The sequence below is a fragment of the Pogonomyrmex barbatus genome, unplaced genomic scaffold, assembly GCF_055798465.1.
Source record: "Pogonomyrmex barbatus isolate J1 unplaced genomic scaffold, ASM5579846v1 scaffold9, whole genome shotgun sequence".
Classification (NCBI taxonomy): domain Eukaryota; kingdom Metazoa; phylum Arthropoda; class Insecta; order Hymenoptera; family Formicidae; genus Pogonomyrmex; species Pogonomyrmex barbatus.
In genome coordinates this window covers 8,582,879-8,604,292 of record NW_028297193.1, presented here as the reverse complement: position 1 = coordinate 8,604,292, position 21,414 = coordinate 8,582,879, and the positions used below count along the sequence as shown (strand labels likewise).

At 39.9% G+C, this 21,414-nt stretch overlaps 2 protein-coding genes and 1 pseudogene across 2 annotated transcripts in view; 1 reads left to right on the top strand and 2 right to left on the bottom strand.

Moving 5' to 3' along the window:
- MFS9 (major facilitator superfamily transporter 9) overlaps positions 1-21,414 on the bottom strand; it is a 514,330-nt gene that overhangs the window by 35,405 nt on the left and 457,511 nt on the right. The window lies entirely within an intron of this gene.
- LOC105433326 (uncharacterized) overlaps positions 1-21,414 on the top strand; it is a 297,296-nt gene that overhangs the window by 189,058 nt on the left and 86,824 nt on the right. The window lies entirely within an intron of this gene.
- LOC148934633 (uncharacterized) lies at positions 11,415-20,517 on the bottom strand (annotated as a pseudogene).

Genomic DNA, 21,414 nt, shown 5'->3' with positions numbered 1-21,414 from the left:
ACCGCTGTTGGCGATTTGCCGCTCGATCGCTGGCAGCGTCGCCGAGAGGCGAGCGTATTCCCGCCTTGGTCCAGTGCCACGTGGCGATTTGCTTTGGCAATCTCGCCACCGCCTGCGACGTAACAAAACCTCGTGCAACATCGAGCGTACGCACGCCTGACATCTCGATTGTTGCGACGATTCGTTCAAGCAACGCGCGAAATCCTCGAACGTTATCATTTTCGCGACGATATTCCTCTTGACGCCATTTATTCTTTTCATATCGCTCGTTTCCAGAACTCTCAGAGCATACATCTTCACCCTGAGCTCTATCCGTCATGATCGCTCCGTTGTTCTCGTCCTTTATCAAACCGAGAACCTTCTTGTTCGCGTACGGTATATCGTACGCGTTGTCGTCGGGATAATCGCTGGTGTCGAATCTCGCGATATCCCGTTTCATATTCTCGTAAATATTCCGGTATTCCAAAAAATATATCGATATCCGTGTACATGATTTTGCATTTAGAGTGATTAAAGCAGCATCATATAATCGTAATGAAAGTCGTACAAACGTCTTGGATATCTCTAGAATGTACATACTAACGTAGATCGGTTTGTTAAACTTAACTTCGAGTTTGCGCAACTCGATGGCCATGAGATTCTTGTCGAAGACACTCCTGCTGTGGAAGTTCAGTTTCGCGATCAGCGCCTCCGCGCCGTATCTTTCGTCCCAATACATCACGAGCTTCACGTCTACGTGATCACGCATGTTCTCCATTGTTTTGCCGAAAATCGTTGTTCATCAGCTTATACAGATTCCTCTCGAACTCGTTGCCTGCGCGAATTCTCTGTTCCGTACTGAACTCGCATGCAACCAAGAAGACTGCGCGAACTACAACGCGCGATGGACTTTCATCACGTGTAAACCGTGTCGCACGCACTGCTGAAGATTGCGATACTGCGTCATGTAACGCGACTTGTCGTAGAGCGTGGCGAGTAGCTTTTCGTTTCGATTTCCCGGCGATTTCTCGCGCGTCGGACAGAACAGAAGATATGGCCGCATGGCCATCGTGAAGATATCGCGGATACTCGAGATCGACCTCTAGAATATAACCGATATCGGAGTCAGATGGCACGAACATAACGTCGAGACTCTCGACGTCCTCAATCCACCGAAATTTCGCGTACGGTAAGGGTTCACACATGGCCCAGCCGTAGAGATTGTTCACGTCGTAGTACATGAGATACTACGACGGTCGAGACGAGTCGTACGACGATTCGTATTGGTTGTTAGCACGCGCCATACCTGTTCGAGCATTGACTCAGACCATCGCATATATCGCGCTCTATGAACATCACCATATCGATATCGATAAGCAGATCGAATCGAACGTTCGTATATTTCAACATAGCATCCCACGTGTATCCCGATAACAAATAATGCGCTGGATCCAAACCGTAACTCTCTAACAAGTACAGATACAGGTATCCCGAAAATTTTCAAAAACATTCGCCAAGAGAAGCACATCCGTTTTCAAGTATAGATCGCTGTACTCGCCGAGAGTCCTCACGTGAAAATGCTTCCATACCCTTCGCGCATGCTCATAATCGCTAGCGCTCACAGTTTCGCCAGTTAAAGAACTGTGAAAAGTTTCGATCGGTAACTCGATCTCTAATAGTTTATCAACATTGTCGACGTACTCATACAGAAATACGCCCTTGCGCGTGAGCAATTCGAAATCCTCCGCGACGAGACCGGAGAATTCGAATCGCGCGATCCTCAATTTGTCCCGATCTAGATACGATGCTAATTTTTCTAAACTGGTATTGAGAAACTTAAATGAATCTACGAAACGTAGCTTAACGCAATTTTTCCATTTTCCGTACGCTGAATTGTTGACGATTTTCGAAAACGCGATATAATATTCTTCTTAGTCAGTGGTAACAGATCGATTCTATCCTCAAAACCGTTCGCTACATCCTTGATAAATTATTAATAAATTTTTATTTATTAATAAATTTAATTATTAATAAATTTTTATTCATTAATAATATTTATATATTATTTAATAATATAATATTTTTTATATAATAAATATTTATTAATAAAATGCGTGTCATAACCGGATAGATTGTGAAAGAAAACGGGAATAATGAACACGTTCTGATAGTTCAAATTGCAGCTCGCATGCGCGGGTGCTCTATAACATCCGGGAAGAAGACAGTGATCGCGCACGCGAACATCGTACAGCCCAAATCCTTCCGCACACGTGACAATTTGTCGCCCTTTGAAAAGCGCTCCGCTCGTCCGGCGTGAGCTCCGACATCGATACGCTCGCGAGAAGAGAAACTTCCTCACGCGACACGCGAGAGCGCGCAGCTCTTCGACGACCACGAGACGCAGTCGTCGCTTCGACGAGATCTATACGTGGATACGATTCCGTTATACGTGCTACGCAAATAATATCCCACGCTGAACGTCTTATGATGTTGATAGGCGAATCTATTGTCGAAATTTCCCACAAATCGTCGATCTCTCTTTTCTAAAACGCACTCCAGGTCGGCGTACACGACGAATCGTAGTCTCTTCTTTCTGTCGTGATTGCGGAAGGAGAGCTACTTGTCGTCCTCGCTCGGAAGAATAACGGCACAGTCGTTCGCTCTTCCGCACTCGACACTATGCGTGACCAATTTCTCGTTCGAATAAAAGTAAACATCTGAAAAAAATGATCCATGATTAATAAAATTTACCTCGCGATGAGCAGAGTCTCTCTCTCTCTCTCTCTCTCTCTCTCTCTCTCTCTCATCACGTTTTTAACAATGAAAACAATGCCTTTCGCGACTAGATATATACTCCGAGGCAGCGTCGAAGACGCGCCAAACCGCGGCATCCTCCCGAAAAGACGGCATCATTTCCAGCCTCGCAAAAAATGCCGTCTAACCGCAACATCCTAAAGAACAGAACGCGGCATCCTACATAAACAGAATGCGCACCTTCCTGTCGCCGCGAAAAAAACAGGATGTGCTAGGTCCCGCGGAAGAGACACCGCGGAAGACGCCTAGATACAGAACGCGCGTCTTCCCGTCGCCGCGAAAAAAATAAGACGCGCGCCTTCCCGTCATCATGAAAAAAACAGAACATACGCTAGGCCCCGCGGAAGACGCCTAGACATAGGACGCCTAACTGCGGCATCCTAAAAACCGCGCGACGCGCGCGACGCCAGGGGGAAATCACCCCGCAACCGCCAAGAGAGAAAAACTATTCTTACCGACCGAGGAGGAAAAACTTATTCCAGCGACCGCCAGAGGGATCCACTTTCTCCCCCCCGGATTCAAACTCCTCGGGGATCCTATGACCTCCCTCCCCTTCACCCCTCTTTTGCCCCGGGAGACTTAGGACCCCCTTGTTTGCCTACTGACACAAGTTCTCTCATGCCACCGACGGTTCGGGCTGCGCCCCTGTGCAGGGCGTTCCCGGCTATCCTGTTTCCCGTCCCTTTGGGGCGAGGTGGTTTTCACCGTTTCAGCTTTTCTCCCTCCTTATGAGAGATCCGCCGACACGATGAAAATGGAGGTGGTCCCGGGCAGTTTGCCGAGGGTCCCCCATATATAAGAACCCAATGTGAGAGATTTCCCCCCCCCCCTCCTGGAGGAAAAGCCTCCTCTTCCCTAGCGGGTCTCACGCGCGCGCGCGCGTAATTACAATACAGTCGTTTTATGTATCCAAGAGTTATGTGTATCCATTCCTAACTACTTGATAAAAACTATCGTCCCTATCGTCCCTTTTACGTAGCATCTTTTCCACGAAATATGTATCGGGATTGGAATTCCTCCGGCTATTGCCTCTTCGCGATAATCTTTTAATAGATACGTCATGGGATTCGTGCGTTGCACTTTAGCGATTCGGAAAACTTTGGTCGTTCAGTTAGACGTGTATCCTTTCTCGAATATCATTTTAAACTTGCTGACGCATACCGGATCATTCACCTTGTATCTCGCAGGGGCTGCGATCTTCAAGTGACTATATATCGTGAAGAAGAGTCTCTTCGCAACGATGGAAGTTACGTCCGTCGATCGCATTTCGATCGTTCAATACGCGCGGTTGTTATAACATTATATTCCGAGATTAAACACGATAGAGCGTCGAGCCATCTGTATGATCCGCTGAGCGTTAAGAGCCTCCACATGTCATTTTTGAGTGTGCGATTGAACTGCTCCACTACCGTCGTCTTCATCACCGAGTATGTCGAATAATGACATATATCGTATCTGTTCGTAACCGCTTTTATAGCAGCGTTGTAGAACTCCTTGCTCTTGTCCATTTGCAGATTTCTCAGATGTCAAGTGTCGTCGCGAAATATCTTGAACAACGCCGCGACTTCCTCGCTCCTGCTTTTACCCTTCAGCAGTATCATCTACGCGTGCTTGCTCAACACATCGATAATCATCCTTGCGAAATGTTACATAGTAACCCTTGTTTTATCGCGTGTACGGACGCATCTCGACTGTGTTACGTCGCAGGCGGTGGCGAGATTGCCAAAGCAAATCGCCACGTGGCACTGGACCAAGGCGGGAATACGCTCGCCCCTCGGCGACGCTGCCAGCGATCGAGCGGCAAATCGCCAACAGCGGTTCGGAAGAATCAAGGAATTAAGGAATTAAGGAGTACGAAACCCTGATTACACTACTCAAATCCGCGGGAACCCCTCCGATAATGTCAGCGGCAAATTATTGAGTTCTCGGGAAATTTCAGTGAATTACACGGCTAACGTTGCGTTTAACCAGATGTTGGGCGATTATTAGACGGATCAGTGCAACAGAGAAGTTGGTTAGCCGACGCGATAGAATGCCGTCGGGAGCGGGATTGGTCTCATCGAGATAATATCGCCCGCAGATGTTCTCTATAGCGTTGCCTAATTCCCTGAGCACTTCTAGAGACACAGTAAAAACTTCGGTGCAGTCAGGGCAAAGCTCAATGTCGCGGACTATTTACAAGACTAGCGCGGCAGCAATCGCAATGATCCCGGGCGGAAGTATACCCGAACTGGAACGCGTGGGCCAATTCAAGACGATACGTAAGAGTTCCTTCCGGTATTTCTTCCTTACATCGAAAGCAAAGATATTCGGCACTATTAGGGAGTAACTCGGCGATAGCGTCGTCCACGCGTCGATATCCGAACGTGGTAAGGCAACGCACCGTGCTCCTACGGTATCTGTACACGGCGGCCGGGTGAGTGCGCGAATCTCGTGGCTCGAGAAAGCAAGGCGGGCACATTACGTCAAATAACGGGAATTAATATTACGCGGCGAATATTCAATGTTAAAATGGTATTACGAAACTGGAATATTTCCGTGCGTAGCGATAAACCGGCTCAAAACCCTACATGCCTTAGGAGAAAGTGGCAAGGGCGGCAAAAAAAAGGGTCGGTCGTAAAACCCTTCCGGTCGGGCGATGCAACTATGCGACGGTCGGTCGACGCGAACAAAACGAGTGACGCAACCCGAAAGAATCTTGAACGCGAGTACTCTTATATTCATTCACGTCTAATTTCTTTATACTCTATATTTTACTGAAACGTATGCAAGATGGGAACGCGAAAGCAACCGGGAATAAAACTTGATGTATGATTTTCACCTACCTTTCGGTGTCCGCTCTGCGCAGATACTCCTCGAGGGAGATACGTGGTCCGAAACTGCTTCCCTGGTAAACTGCTACGGGCGTGGATGGGGCTGGTAAGGCGCTCCAGAGGCGGTCGTGCACGAGGAGTTCGTACTCGCCGTCGTAACTCACTTCCTCGCCGATGATCGCGTTATGATCATAAATCGCGGCCACGTGGAGGTCGTATTCAAGCCGCCGAAGTGCGTTGTTACGACCCGCGCGATTCCTCCGTGCTTTAGGCATTCGGCAAAGGCTCCAGGCGTATATTGTATTTAATTAAAAGATTAGGGTAAGGATATTGCATTCGGCTGCGAGCCAATTACGCATTATGGTTCGGCGTCGCGTTGGAATGCATGAGCTACCGCGTGCTCGAAGTCCAATGTTTCCTTCGTGGTAAGTGCGGATAACGCACAACACCTTGCCCCCGGAAACGATCGGAATTCTTGCTTTAACTGCAAATTATTCGGTAAAATAAGGTTTGAGTTGTTATAAATGCCCGTTGCCTCTTTAGCCTCGCGAACACTTCCGATTTCTCGCGGTGATAGGAAGGATGATGCAATGAATAACACGTGGCGAATACACTGTACTTACTATATTCAAATATTCATGAATCGAATTACACTCGCGTAACACTTGGTTAAATTTAGAGCAATACAAAATTTAGAATACAAATGATCACTTAATTAACTTAACTAGATTGAGACGAAATAGAATTGACTTAAAATTAGAATTGGAATTGGGATTAGATTTGGATTGACACTCGCACGATGTGTACTACTCGATGGCGCGTACAAGAGTGAACGAGCATGGCCGCGCGTTGTAACGCGTGGCCTGCGGCGGCGCTGTTGCGCAACGTGGCGGTAGCGTGGGTACGCCAACGCACGCGGTGCAAGATGGCGGATGGCGTGGGTACGCCAAAGCACGTGGCGCAAGATGGCGGATGGCGTGGGTACGCCAACGCACGTGGCGCAAGATGGCGGATGGCGTGGGTACGCCAACGCACGTGGCGCTCGCGGCGGTCATAGCCTATAAGGCTAGACTAGACGCACATATCTATAATTCGTCGTTGGTCGGCCAATCAGCGCGCGGCTGACTGGAGATGATGCGCAACAGCAACGCGAGCCTTATTGTAGTATTAATAATTTTACAATTAATTAGGTTCATTGTTAGCATGATTTATTTATTATTATTATTTAATTTATTACTTATATTTATTACAGTGTATATTCGCTGGCGGTAAGGCGCAGCGCGTGATATGTCAACGGCAGGAGAGCCGGTTGTTGCCAACTTTGGCTTGAATAGTGGCGCTTCTGCGCAGGTAGGATAAAAGGGGAAGGAAAAATATTTTTACGTTGGCTCTCCTGACGTTACAACTGCACATCGGTCTGCCACAGGTCGTCGTAACCGCGCACCACAACGCGATGACGCGGAAAGTTCCTTCGCGCGGGCGCGTGAAGCTCTCTGATGAGTCTCCTCTTTTCGACGCTCATCGTCGCGCGTCCGCTCGCGATCGATTTACTCAGAGGCGCAATTTACACTAGTTTTATTTGTGCTCGTCGTATTCGCTCTTGTTCCTCCTTCCAAACGCGTGTCATGGGTATTCAGGGTATCCGTTTCTAGCGTGATTAGTAACTCGTCTATCGTTTCCCTAGTCACTATTTTTCCACCATTTTATCGTTCAACGAGGCCAGCGTGTTGTCCAACGTCTTTCTCGTTACTGTTTTGTCCGTCAATTCTCTCACGATTCTCGTCAGATCGAGCCACGCGCGAGATTCTGCACGTCCCTCGAGATTCTCTTGCGACTCGTCGATGATGCGTTGAGCTCATTTCGCAAGGATTTTTCTAGGTTCCATGTCCGTTTCTCCTGAAGGATCGCCGAGTGTCTCGACGATCCTTCCGATCTCGCACAGTCTCTCGCAGTTCATCCCATCTCTCGAGGGCTCTCTCTATCGCGTCTCGCGTCTCCCCTATTCGTTTGTCGTAATCGTCGAGCGAGATTTCCATCTTCCTTTCGATGTGTTGCAGAATGTTCACTTCGGTTTTTACGTTGTAATACTGTAGGAAAATATTCCGAATCCACTTGTTCATATCTTACTAATCCAGCTGTTTTCGTAGTTCGTTCGTTAAAGTTTTCAATTCCTCGTTTTTATGCGAAGCGCGTCATTGACCCCTTAGTCGCATCGACGTTGTCGATCTGCGCATCCAGATGCCGTATCTTGTGTCTTAACATTGTAATCGTCAGGCAGAGCGCATTGCGACACACGTACGCTTGTAGAGACTTGATCATCGAACGATCGTCGACGAGCTGCCTCTCCAGAGATTTCTCGAACCTGTTTGCAGACATCAAGCCTTTGCATGTGACGAATATACTACGCGCGATAGTCTGTTTGTTTCGTGCGGCGATCTTTGTATCGTAAGAAACAATCTGGCTACACGCGCCATAGAATTTTTCCAATTCACCGATCGATTTTGCTATCCTCTCATTTGTCTCCGACAGCAATGTCCGGGTGCTCGCCGAGAATTCGTCCGCGTAGCTTCTTGTCTCGGAGATCTTTATCTCCGCGCTATTTACGTAATTTCTTTTTGCGTCGGTATTGGTTCTCGGTTAGACACTGTATTGCTCTCTCTCTCTCTCTCTCTCTCTCTCTCTCTCTCTCTCCTCTCTCTCTCTCTCTCTCTCTCTCTCTCTCACGTGTAGTGATAATCGCTCAGACAGAGTTATTACACACGTAACGACGCAGGGATCGACAGTCGCGAGTGTACCCTATCGCCTCCACCGAATGATTTCAACGGTCCGAATTTATTCACCAACATAATGAGAATACTGATCGCGTCGAGCGCGCGCCGCGCTTTTACTCGAACGCGTTGATCTCTTCGATTATCGACAGAAGATTATCGACAACTCTCGTTGTCGTGAGCGTCGTCGCCCGATCAATGAGAGGCATCGAGCAATCGAAGGCGGTCGATTAGCTCATTGAGATTGTTCCAGTGGACGTATTCGATTCCATTGTCGCTAACCCGCATAACGCATGAGATAGTGTTGATCCTTCTTCTCGTTGTCTTACCAGTACCAGCGTCAATTTTCTTTCTATCGAGCAAAAGCAGCGTAATGATGTGCTTGTACTTAAAGTTTTTGTTCCCTAGAACGGACATAAGCGCGTTGTGGCCATGTCGATGGGCGTTCATAGTCAACAGTATACTTTTGTACGTTTGCTTGTCGTTCTCCGTGTACACGGAAAACGACAAGCCCGCTTTTATAGTCGCCCGTATACGGACGGCAGCGGTGTGACGAGAAGAACGAAAAAAAATCATGGAAGGAAACGTTAAGATCGCTCGAGTTACTGTTCTCCGGCATCATGACCAACGAGCAGCTGAACCGCTCGGCGAATAATCTTTTTCAGAAAAGTGTCTAACGCGTGTCTAACGTGTGTAACGCATTACCGTTGAAAGCGCGACGTAACGAGAGCGGCACCTCTCGACGACTCGACGGATTCGAATACTGACTGGGTCGCCTACGCGGCCTAAGAGAGGTAACGACGCGATTTACTTCGACAGTTTCGACTGCCGAGAGAGCTCAAGAGGTATCTCGGCCGCGACATAAATATAACGTACAATCGCGGTTTATCAGACGTACGATCATAAGACGTACGATCTGCAGTCAATCGGTGCCTGCGATTTTTTGGGGAATCAGTCGCGATGTGCTGAGCCTCTCGTTTACCAAGGAAAGAGTAGCGTCCTCATGGCATGTTACTTTCCCGCCTTAGATCTGAGCGACGACGATTGCGACGAGTTAGGTCACAAATTTCGAAACCTACAACATGATACCAAACGAGTCTACGAATAATAAGTTCTACTACGACGTCGACGACATAACGATCGCTATTCCCGAAAGTTTGTATGAGTTGAGCGCAATAAACAGATATCTGAATGCCGCTATCTCTCATAAGTGAAGAATTGACGAGAGCAAACGAGAGAGGTCGACGAGCGATGATGAAGAGAGGAACAACGTCGTTTATGACGAGAGCGACGAGGGTAAGAAGAGCACGCGTCCTTTGATTATTCACACCAACGAGACACTATTAGAAGCGAGATCAAGTGCGCGTATCAAGTCAACCTTCGCGAAACTGAGCAACATCGGTTCCTGGAATTTTCGTCGTCGCGTGTTACGACCAAAAAAATGGCACACGTCCGACGGATCCGTCATCATGAGCATTAACATCATTTAGGTGAAGTGTAATATGATCGCGGGTGCATACAGCAACGATGAATCGATTCACACGATACATAAGTTCTCCCCGAACGTTCCTTCAAGATATAAACAGGATATAAACTGTCGAACACTCCGACATCGATCATTTACCTTCTGATCATCGCGCGGGAACATCACTGATATCATGCTTCGAATCGTGGATCAGGACGAACGACCAATCGACTTTCGTGGGGAGGAAATAATGGTGCGACTCCACGTGCGATGACGAAGACAATAGAGAGATGCGCGCGAGCAAAAAATGCTCGTCCTGTGTAACGGCAGGGCCATTACTACCAGTGTGTCTATACATATATGTATGTGTGTGTGTGTGTGTGTGTGTGTGTGTGTGTGCGCGCGCGCGCGTGCGCGCGCGTGTGTGTGTGCGTGTGTGTGTGCGTGTGTGTGTGCGTGTGTGTGTGCGTGTGTGTGCGCGTGTGTGTGCGCGTGTGTGTGCGCGTGTGTGTGTTGTGTGTATGAAAAGGAAGTTTCAGGACTTTTCCGAACATCCCAATTTTATTGTATAGATGTTGAATACGTTTTACGCAGATAATAAAGCCACCAAAAAAATTTATACGATAGCTATTTCTCAAAATATGGACAATAATATATCATGTGATAATTCTCAGGCTAATAAAATTTTCCCAGTACACAAGTAAAAAAATTATTTTTATTAGCTATCTCAATTAGATATAATATGTATAAGAAGTAAAGCATTAGATATATGTTTATGTAAATTAAAATTTAAGAGAATTATGAAAATTTCTTGTATGTTCCGAAAATTGTCTTTCATTAGATCAATATGTTCACAAAAAGGCATTACAGACCTATATAGTTATTCGTCAAAAAATAAAATTTTTCTACATTTTATGCTTTTTCATAAAGAAATAATAAAAGAAATAATATCATGAATTAATATTGTTATATAGTATAATAATTATGCAGAATAGTGATATTGTATAAAAATTACATCACCTGAAAACTGCCTTTTAAATGAATATCGGGTTAACGATTTGACAGTTACCAGTCTCATAAATTTTCTAAATAAATCATACAGGATTGATCTATTTCGTATATTATTATCATAAAGTTTAATAATATATTAACATTATTCTATATATTAAAATTATTCTATATATTACAATTTGATAATTATAATATAACAGTATAACACGTATTTATAATTGACACATTTTTATAATTTATTTTAAATTAAATTTTATAATTATAATTTATTTTAAAACATTTATAACTTTTTATAGAAAACATAAAGTTAATTTTTAATAAATACTTAACAGAAAATAAAATCATATACTGATTATTAATGATTATTAATGATTATTAACAATTTATTAATGATTATTAATAATACTATTTAATCAATAAAGATATTGATAGATTTTATTATAAGTGAAAACTCCAAAAGCAATCTCAATAAAAAACAAAATTTTATGAAATTTTAATCAAGAGTTAAAATGACAATAATCTATGATAACTTGAAAACCAATTCAAACATACAAGTCTTAAAGATGTCTTAAAGATATCAAGAACAGTGACATCAAGAAAAGAAGAAAGATATCAGAAAAATGTCTTTATCATTATATAAGAAACCGTTTTCAATTTATAATTTGAATTATGTTAATCACACGTAAATACACCTTTGAGTACTAAACAATGCAATTATTTATCTTTAAATACAAGATTATATTATTAGTTGTGTTATCTTTTTCTATATTTTAATAATAGATATCGATGTTCAAAGACATATACAAATCATAATTATATATGCAAATCAAATTTTTTAAATTGAATAAAATAGTTGAATTTATGTTACGTTTTATAAAACTATAAGTAATATTTGTCTGTGGTTGATAATTTATGTCTTCACGTAGATTATGTTGCAATAAATTGATGAAAGTGAACTTATTTCATAATTTGTTAGCAATACTTTGAGTTAGAAGATTCGATATTTTAATTTATCAATTTCTATCTTTTGCATGAAGTACTTGAAAGTTATGTATCATTTGAAAATACATATATATAATGCATGGGGAAATCGGGAAGTAGAAATAAAAAAAAATTTGTACGCAATATTTCTCCTTTAGTTCATCTCAATCTTACATCCCAAAAAGAATAGAGCAATGAGTTCGCAATCGATAATGTTGTTATGATTGAAAGTCTCGCTATCGCGTATGACTCTCGAGATGTTCTCGGTGTCTTTGGTAGTGGATGCGATATCCTTGAAATGCGCCAGTTTCACGTCGATCTTTGCTAGTGTCTTGGTCAACGAGATAACAAGATAACGAGTCGGTTGACGTAATGCTCGAGCTCGAATATGTTATTGTAGCCGAATATTACAATATTATTTTTTTCACGATAATTCTCGAATCTCGTCATAGCAATCGGACGGTGCTATGGAAATGCTGGCCAAAAATGCAAGTATGCAAAAGCAAGTCTGCAAATTTCAAAGCAGAGCACGAACGAAGAACGCACGTTATTTTATCCATATATGGTCTGATTTAGAGTATAACGCGATGAAACACGACATTACAAAAATATAAAAACAGTTGCTAATTCGCTGAGAGCGGGTAGTCATACATAAATATCAATATGTAACAGAGCAGTCGTACTTCGTCATGGCCATTATCGTTAATAGCGAGATTCATACGAAACATTGTCAAGAAGTTGTAAACCAATAAACCAGCTATTTATTAAAAGTGAGTAATAATATTTGACTAGAAAAATCTCCCATCAATGATTCTGCTGGGAGTTCTGACTCCTAAGGCTCCCGACTTTCCCTAAATTCAATCTTATAATCCATCTGGGCTACAACATTTTGGTGGCAGCGATGGGATAGTCGACATTCTCCCCAAGATTCATTTATATAAGAGAATAATCGCTAACAGAAATCGACAGGGCAAGTCCTAACAGACAAAACGGGCAGAAGGAGAAAAAATTTTTATCTGACAACTTTCATAAGACCTACAGTAGCCCCAAGACTGCAGGCAGAAGAGAAACTTTCTTGAATCACAAGAACCTGTGGACACAGACGGACGCAGGAAAATAATACGGAGGAAAGGACCCCGTCAGAAAATAATAAACCTACAACTACAAGAGTACGAAAGAATAGCTGAGTGCCGACTTAGGACAATCCAGCAGCGGCAGCAGAGCAGCGAGCCAGTATCGCCCAACATAATATATCCTGATAGATGAAGGTAATACATAAATTTTTCTTTTCACGTAATTGTCCTGTGATGTTCGGCTATTCGATCTGCAATGTTAGTGAATTCTTCTAAAGTTTTATCTAATGTTTGTAAGCGCTGGGGATCAATATGTGTTTCTTTTATTATATTCATAGGTATTTCAGTTAGTTTATATTTTTCTAGAGTTTCGTTAATTATCTTTTGATCTATTAGACGAGTCGTTTTATGAATTTCTATTTTATCTTTAATTAAGTTCTCTGATTTCAATGTCGCTGTGTCGGAAATTGTTGTACATTCAGGATTTAGGTGAAATATAAAATTTTGAAAAATCTTAGCGCTACGCAATTTTTTATTAGGATAAAGTATATGCAAAGTTTTTTCTTTTGGAACGATACCAATCTAGTCTTGGTTGGTGTGAAGTTGAATCCACAAAGTATTTTGAATTTGCATATACTTCGTTGTACATTTCTCGGTTTCATGTTTCGTTAATATTTCTGTTAAACAATTATCCTTTATTCCTGTTTTATAGTCGAGATAAGTTCTTTTTAATAATTGATATTTCCCAAAATCTTTTGCCTTAGTTAATTTTAACTCATTAATAGGCATAAAGGTTGTTCTGAGTGGATCGATTAAAATTAATTTTTGAGTTGTATCTATGATGGATTGCTTCCACCATCCGTGTCTGGGGAGTGAAATGACTTTGGTGAGTTGCAATTTTTTCTCCTCAACTAAAAGGATTAGCAATTGTATAAGTACGTTTTTCGGTTAGAACTATCGATATCTCGCTTATATCAATGAGAGTGTATATAATGTATCTCGTCTAATGGAGTCGGGAAATTATCTATATGTTTATGCTCTTAATGTGTTAAATAATTCCTTAGGTGATAGAACATAAATTTCTCTAATTCTAACAAAAATCGTATCCTATAATTATTTTCCATTGTTCGTGGTACATTTTAATTTTGGCTAATGTTTCTAGACAAATGACTTCGTTATCGTCCAGTCGCGCTATCTTATATTTCTCTTCCCCATTAACGCGATGATACTGGTGGATCGTTAAGAGAGCCAGTGCCAGAATGACTCATCTCAGGCTCATTCTGGTTATCTGTAATGAAGGATATTTGATATCGCTTCTATGATATTGTTTTGTTTCCATATTTTCTCTAATATGGAAGGTAATGAAATTATCATGACGGACCACAGGGAAAGGACCCTTCCATTGTGGCTCGAATGATTTGGCATTGAAATTCTTTACAAGAATAGGTCATTAATATCAATGGGTGCATAGGTTTTTAAAGGTAAATTAGAATCTTAGTAATCGCGTATGTTAATGCGTGCTTCTTCTAATTTATTTTTATGTTGTATATGTAAATTTTCTATTTGTTTCTGGAGAGTTAGTTTCTCATCTTCTTCACTGAAGATGTGATTGGGTTCCCTGCCAAATTGTAATTCATAAGGTGTATAACCCATAGTTTTATTAATCGTACAATTGTACGTGAGCATTGCTGGGGTAGTATCATATCCCATTGCTCTTGTTTGTTTATATAATGGCGTATGTATTCTGTGAGAATTATGTGTGATCTTTCTTTTTTTCCGTTGGACTGTGGATGATAAATGGATGTGAGTGTGTGTTTGGAATTTAATCTGATGCAAAGTGTTTGGAATTCACTAGAAACTTCAAAGCGTTATCGGTGAGAAGTTCTTTAGGTTTTCCAAAATATTTGAGCCATGATTGTCACAATGCTTTTATAATGGTTGCGGTCGACTTATCGACCAGAGATTCCATTAAAATATATTGCGTAAGGTAATCTTATATGACCAAAATGTAGCGATTTCCTTTTTTTGTCGTTTCGAAAGGATCCATGATATCTAAAGATATCTTTTCATTTGGGGCACGTGGAATATCGGGCGAGGAATATATATATGATTTTTGAATTCCGGGTTTGTTAAATTGACATGCTTCGCATTTGTCGATAAATTCTTTAACATCTATCGTTAGGCCAATTATATTAATGTCTGATTTTTTGAAGCGTTTTCTCTTTCGAATAGTGTCCGTCTAAAATGCGTGCGTGTGCTTCCTTGATATGATTTCGTTCTTATTTCTTATTTCTGGAAAGTTTAGAAATGTAGATATACAATTTTTCTCCTAAGTAATATTCAATAACTGTCAGTAGTTTAGTGACTTCTTTTTGGTCATTATATTTACATGATGATCGTCTTCTGAGAGAAAATCAACTGTATGCTCAATTGTCGATGAGTCGCGTGAGGTGCAATATAAATTTTGTTTTCTCTTGTAATTTCCAGTACAGTCTCGATAAAAAGTATTGTTTTATTAATTAGCCTTCCGACTTGATTCTTTATTATTATTTGCTTTCTCACTGTCACTGCTTTTCTTGGGTTTTGAGGATGACGGAACGGGTGATTGAGGGTTAGATAAAGACTTGTTTCTTGAATTCTCATGAGGCAGAAAGTCGATCGTAGGTGTTGGTACAGTAATTTCTTTTGGAAGTTGTTCGTCAATAATGACTTTTGTTTTGGTAAAAAGGTTGTGAAGGGAGATAAGGGTGTCGATAATTTTTCGGGTTCTTGTGTTAATTGGTCCTCTAATAGTTACTGTCCATTTATCAGGATCCGCATTAATATCTTGTAAAATTGGTAAAAGGAGAGCTCGAAAGTTTTCTATTGATGTGTTTTTGGGATCAATATTTTGCCATCCTGATATGGGGTTCTTACTAATTGCTCTTCTGATATTAAATTGTTCTTTTTCTACGTCAGAGAGAATATTTTGAATTTCTTCGTCTGTTATTTCGGGCTCAACTGCATTTATTGAGATTCTTGAAAGTGCGTCAGCATTAGTATTAGTTTTCCCCGATTTATAAATTATTTCGTAATCGAATTCTTCTAGTTTTAATCGCCATCTCATTAATTTTGAATTTGAGTCCTTCACGTTCATTAATCAAGTTAACGGTTTATGATCGGTTACGATTTTAAATTTTCTGCCATATAAATATTGTCTGAAATGTTTTGTGGTCCATACGATTGCTAGTAGTTCTTTTTCTGTCGTGCTATAATGAGTTTCTGCTTTATTAAGGGTTCTAGAAGCGAAAGCTAATGGCTTATCTTTGCCTATTGTTACCTGAGATAAGATTGCTCCGATTGCTTCGTTGGATGCGTCTGTTGTTAGGATAAAAGGTTAATTCCAGTCAGGATAGGAGAATACTGGTTGTGATATTAATTTAGATTTTAGCAGTTCAAACGCGTGTCGTTGTTCGTTAGTCCATTCGAAATTCGATGATTTTTGGAGGAGTCGTATTAATGATTTCGCGATCTTTGAAAAATCTTTAATAAATTTGCTGTAGTATCCTATCAATCCGAGGAATTGCTTTTTATCTTTAGGATTTTTAGGTTCAGGATATTTTTACTTTTTCGATTCGCTTAGGATTAGGTTGTACACTACGTTCAGAGATTAGATATCCTAAATATTCGAGTTCCGGTCGCAAATACTCGAACTTGTCCGGTTGTAATTTTAATCCTACTTGACGGAGTCTTTCTAATAGTATTTTAAGATTTTTATTATGTTCTTCGATCGTTTTTATACTATTATATCATCGATGTAAACAAAGCAATTATTTCCTACTAATCGTTTCAGACCGTTCATCATTCTTTGAAATATCGGCGGCGCGTTTTTTAAGCCGAAGGGCATATGAGTGTATTCGTAGTGCCCGTCTGGAGTCGAAAAAGCCGTTTTTTGAATATCTTTTGGATTCATACCAATCTGGTGAAAACCCAACGCTAAATCAAAAGCCGAAAAGTATCGTGCGTTGCCCAATTGATCGATGATTTCGTCTATGTTGGGAAGCGGATAAGCATCTTGAATGGTTTTATCATTAAGTTTTCGATAATCAATTACTAATCTCCATTTGATTTTACCCGAAGCATCTTGCTTTTTGAGTACTATCCACAGCGGCGAATTATAGGGAGAATCTGATTCCCTGATAATGCCCTTACTCAACATTTCTTTGATTTGATTCTTAATTTCTTCTTAATGTACAGGAGGATATTGTTTGGTATTGATAGGATTTTAGTCAGTTCTTATCTCGTGTTGGGTTAATTGTGTGAGTGGAAGACGATCTTCAGATAACGAAAAGATATCATGATATTCTAAAATTATGTCCCATATTTTATCAGAATGTTCGGAGATATGAGAGAGACGAGTTTTTTCTTAGCGTCTTTATTTGAATGTTATCTAATGATTGTTTGGTGATTGTAGAGACGGATGTCTCGTAAAAACTCTCAATGCCTTTGATTTCTTTTAGCAAATATTTAGGAATAATTGGTTGATTAGAATTATTCAGTTTTGTAATAGCTCCAGTATCAATTTTAAAAGTAACGAGTACGTTCGGATTTTTGCACGAGTTATTAGGATACGGTTTGTCGGATCGCGTAAATTCTTTTCCGTTTAAGATTAAACTTTTGTTTGAGAATGCAAAATCGTTATTCGTAAGAAAATCTATTTCTAATATGCCCTGATGATTTACTGGTGAAGAATCGTCTAGTACGTAAAATATATATTCTTTACCGTACATATTTATTTTTACACCGTATTTTGTTTTGATTGAATGATTTGTAACACCGTTTATAACTATCGGATCTATTTTCGGTAAACTTTTATCTATAATGTATGACTCGTGTATTAATGAAATATCGGATCCGGTGTCTATTAAGAATATAGTTTTTTTCTTTAAAACCTGGTATCATTAATCCAATTCGTGGTGCTCGGACGTACGTGCCTTCGAGTCCCTGGTAGTATTGCTGCTGCTGCGATGATCTTGGTTCTGCCTGATTGCATGCGAAGGACGCGATTTGGTCCGGTGGTTGACTGGTGAATATTCCTCTGTGAAAATTTTGCCCTTGTTGTTGGTGAAATACCTTTCTCCTGTACTCCCTTTCTTCGTATCCGCGCTTCCGGCAGTAGATGCATTCCTTAACTTGATATCTTATATTTGTTATTGGTTTCTTGAAGGTTTCGTTGCGTTGCATTCTCGTTTTTCTTAGCTGTTGTTCTCCTTCAAATGCTCTCTTTGGAGAATATTTAATTTAGAGTGTTCAGTTCGAACGAGTATAGATGATCGCCTATCTCCGCTCTTACGTTGCGACGAAAGATCTTTATAGCCTTCTGCTGGTATAACTCTTCTTGAATGCAGATTGACGCAATTCCGGTACTTTGCGAGTTAATTGCGGCTATGATCTCATCGTGTATTTTTAGAAATCGTATTATAAGTTAAAGTCGTCAACGTCTCATGTTGACGCTGAATGTACGTGTCTCTCTATACTTCCAGTGCAGAAAGAGTTAGGGCTCTTCCGAAAAAAAATCTAAGTTTTTCAAATAATTGCAGGAAATTTCTTACAACCTCTTATCGTGCCTTTTGCTCTCCCTAATAATTTTTGCACGATGATGCCGTACAAGAGTAATTCTTGCTGATCGGGTGCCAATTGTTTCGCTACTATCTGGACGTAACCAATGAAGGTTTCAACATTGCTTCCGTCGAATTCCGGAATTAAATGCAGTGCTCTTTCATATATAATATCTTAATTTTTGTAATTTTCCTAATTTTCGGGAGTTCCCTTTTAGGTTCTTCTTGATAACGATCCCGATTTATTCGCATTCCTTCCATTTGATCTTTGAGATCTTGTAACGCGTCTGTTAAAGCTATGATTTTCTTCGCTAATATGTTCATAGTAACTGTTTGTTTTCGATCACGAGAGGGACTTTGCGCGCGAGACATTGGAGCAGTTACAAATCTTTGATTCCAAGATATTGGAAGCTGTACTGGACTCAATAGAAGTTTCAGAAGTAATTAATTTTCTTACCGCTCGATAGTCTGTCCACGCCAGTGTGTTTTATCGGATTCGGTATCTCGGGATAATCTTCAAGTCTTCTTTGGAAGCAACTAGTAAAACTAGTATATCTTCTTGAAGTGAAAGTACTTGGACTTCACTGTCCTTGCACTAATTATCCCGCACAGTTGCCACCAATTGTAAGACACGCGATGTTTATGTTTATATTAAAAAAAAATAATTTTTATTTTATTTATGTCTTATAATAATTTTACAATAGTTAGAATATAATATTGAATATGCTATCTTAGAGAACTGTGAGCCGCACTGACAGCATAATGACTGACTTTTCCGAGCTTTTCGTATTGTCTTATATAGGGCTTGAAAACAATAGAAAGTACAAAGTCGAAATAGAAGATCTAAAGGATTAAAGATTTAGAGAGATAAGAGATAGAAGTCTTAGGTGTCCAGACTTTACATTAGGTTTAGGAATTTAAAGAGATAAGAGATAAAAGTCTTAGATGAATCATAATTCAATCGATTTATAGAAGAATAATTCGATTGTGATTGGCCAATTTCTTAAGTCTTACATCTTAAAGTCTCATTGTAGACGCCGCTTTAGTGTCGGTCCACAATAGGTGATTTAAGCTTTAAGACGTAAGAAATTGACCAATTATAATCGAATATGAAAAGAATACTCGACTATGATTGGTTAATTTCTTACGGCTTAAAGATTAAATACTTATTGTGGACCGACACTTATAGAGGCCGTAATCTGTTAATTTATGTCGTAACCATAAAAAATTGACCAATCACAATCGAATTATAGAAGAATAATCGACTATGATGGATCAATTTTTTCATAGTTCCGGCATAAGTTAACAGATAATGGCTTCCATAAATCAGCCTTTAAGGATATATCGGCGATGATAGAAATCGATTCAAGATCGCGGATGAAGAAACAATTAATTGTAGTCACTCTTTTTTCCAATTAATATAATTGATTGATTCTTTCTTTATTTAAAATTTCTGATTGATTTCTGGTAAACACAAGATTTTAGACTTGTTCTACAATATGTCATATGTTGCTGTCGAGTGTCGGAACAGCTTATGGTTCAATGGGATGAACTTTTTTCCAAAAGACAAATTCTTTCATTGATACGTGTGTATTCTCGATTATTAAACAACTGCAAACAACAAATTGTAGAACTGGCTTTAGATTTATTGTCAATACATCGTATGTCGCTGTCAGATACCGGAATAAACGTGACCAATAAAAGAATTTGTCTTTTGAAAAGTTCTCCTCATCAGTTGTGTTCCGACAGCGACATGCGATATATTATAAACAGATTAGGCCTGTTCTGTAAGAATGAACCAATCATACTCAAGTGTTCTCTACACGTCAGATCGTGATTGGTCAATTCTTGTAGTTTGTGGCTTGCGACATGCGACATACTGTAGAACAAGCCTTAGCAATCTAACGATTCAGGCTCATATTTATAACACATTTATAAAGATATCAGCGCGTATTTTGTCATTCTATCATTCTGTCATTTTATCATTCGACGAAAAATGACAATAGAAAGACGAAAACTTGCATTAATATCTTTAGAAGTGCGTTTTGAATATTGGCAGAGTCGTAGTCATAGGTATGTCTGGACTACACAGATAATTCAAGCTTAAAGCCATAAGAAATAGATCAATTACAGTCGAATGTGAGAAGCATAATTGACTATAATTAATCAATTTCTTACGGATTAAGGCTTCAATCATCTATTGTAGATCGAAACAAAGAGACTGAGACTGAGAGCGAGACTGAGTATTAACTATAAATAATAGATCGTAAGTCAAAAGCTAAGTGCCATTCTACAATAAGCCATAAATGATAGATTATAAATCAGTAAATAAGAATTGATCAATCATAGTCGAGTATTCTTATTATATTCAATCTGTGATTGGTCAATTTTTAGTTTCTGACTTATGATCTATTATTAATAGCTTATTGTAGAAAGCCTACTATAAGCTTTATTCTTTTTTATATTTTCAAAATATATAATATAATCGAACTCAATGTTTGTATCATACTATTCTATAAGTTATATTAATTTTTTATATTTATGTTGCAAATTTTAAAACTATTATGAACATTCGGTTATAGTTCATTATGTGCTGATGTAATTTATGTTGCTGTAAATTGAAAATGGACTTATTTCATAACTGTAATGCTTTAAATTAGAACATTTCTTCAATTTATCAAGAATTAATCTTTTCGTCTTTTGCATAAAGTGTTTGAAAACTATGTATCATTCTGAAAATACGTATATACATTTATGAATTAGAATTATTTAGCATTTTAATGACTTAGAGATGTAATAACATATAATAATAACATATATTAAATTATATGTTATCATTAAATAGATACGTCTCTGGTCCTTAAAATGCTATCGAATATAAATACTTATCAATACATATATGATTATATCATT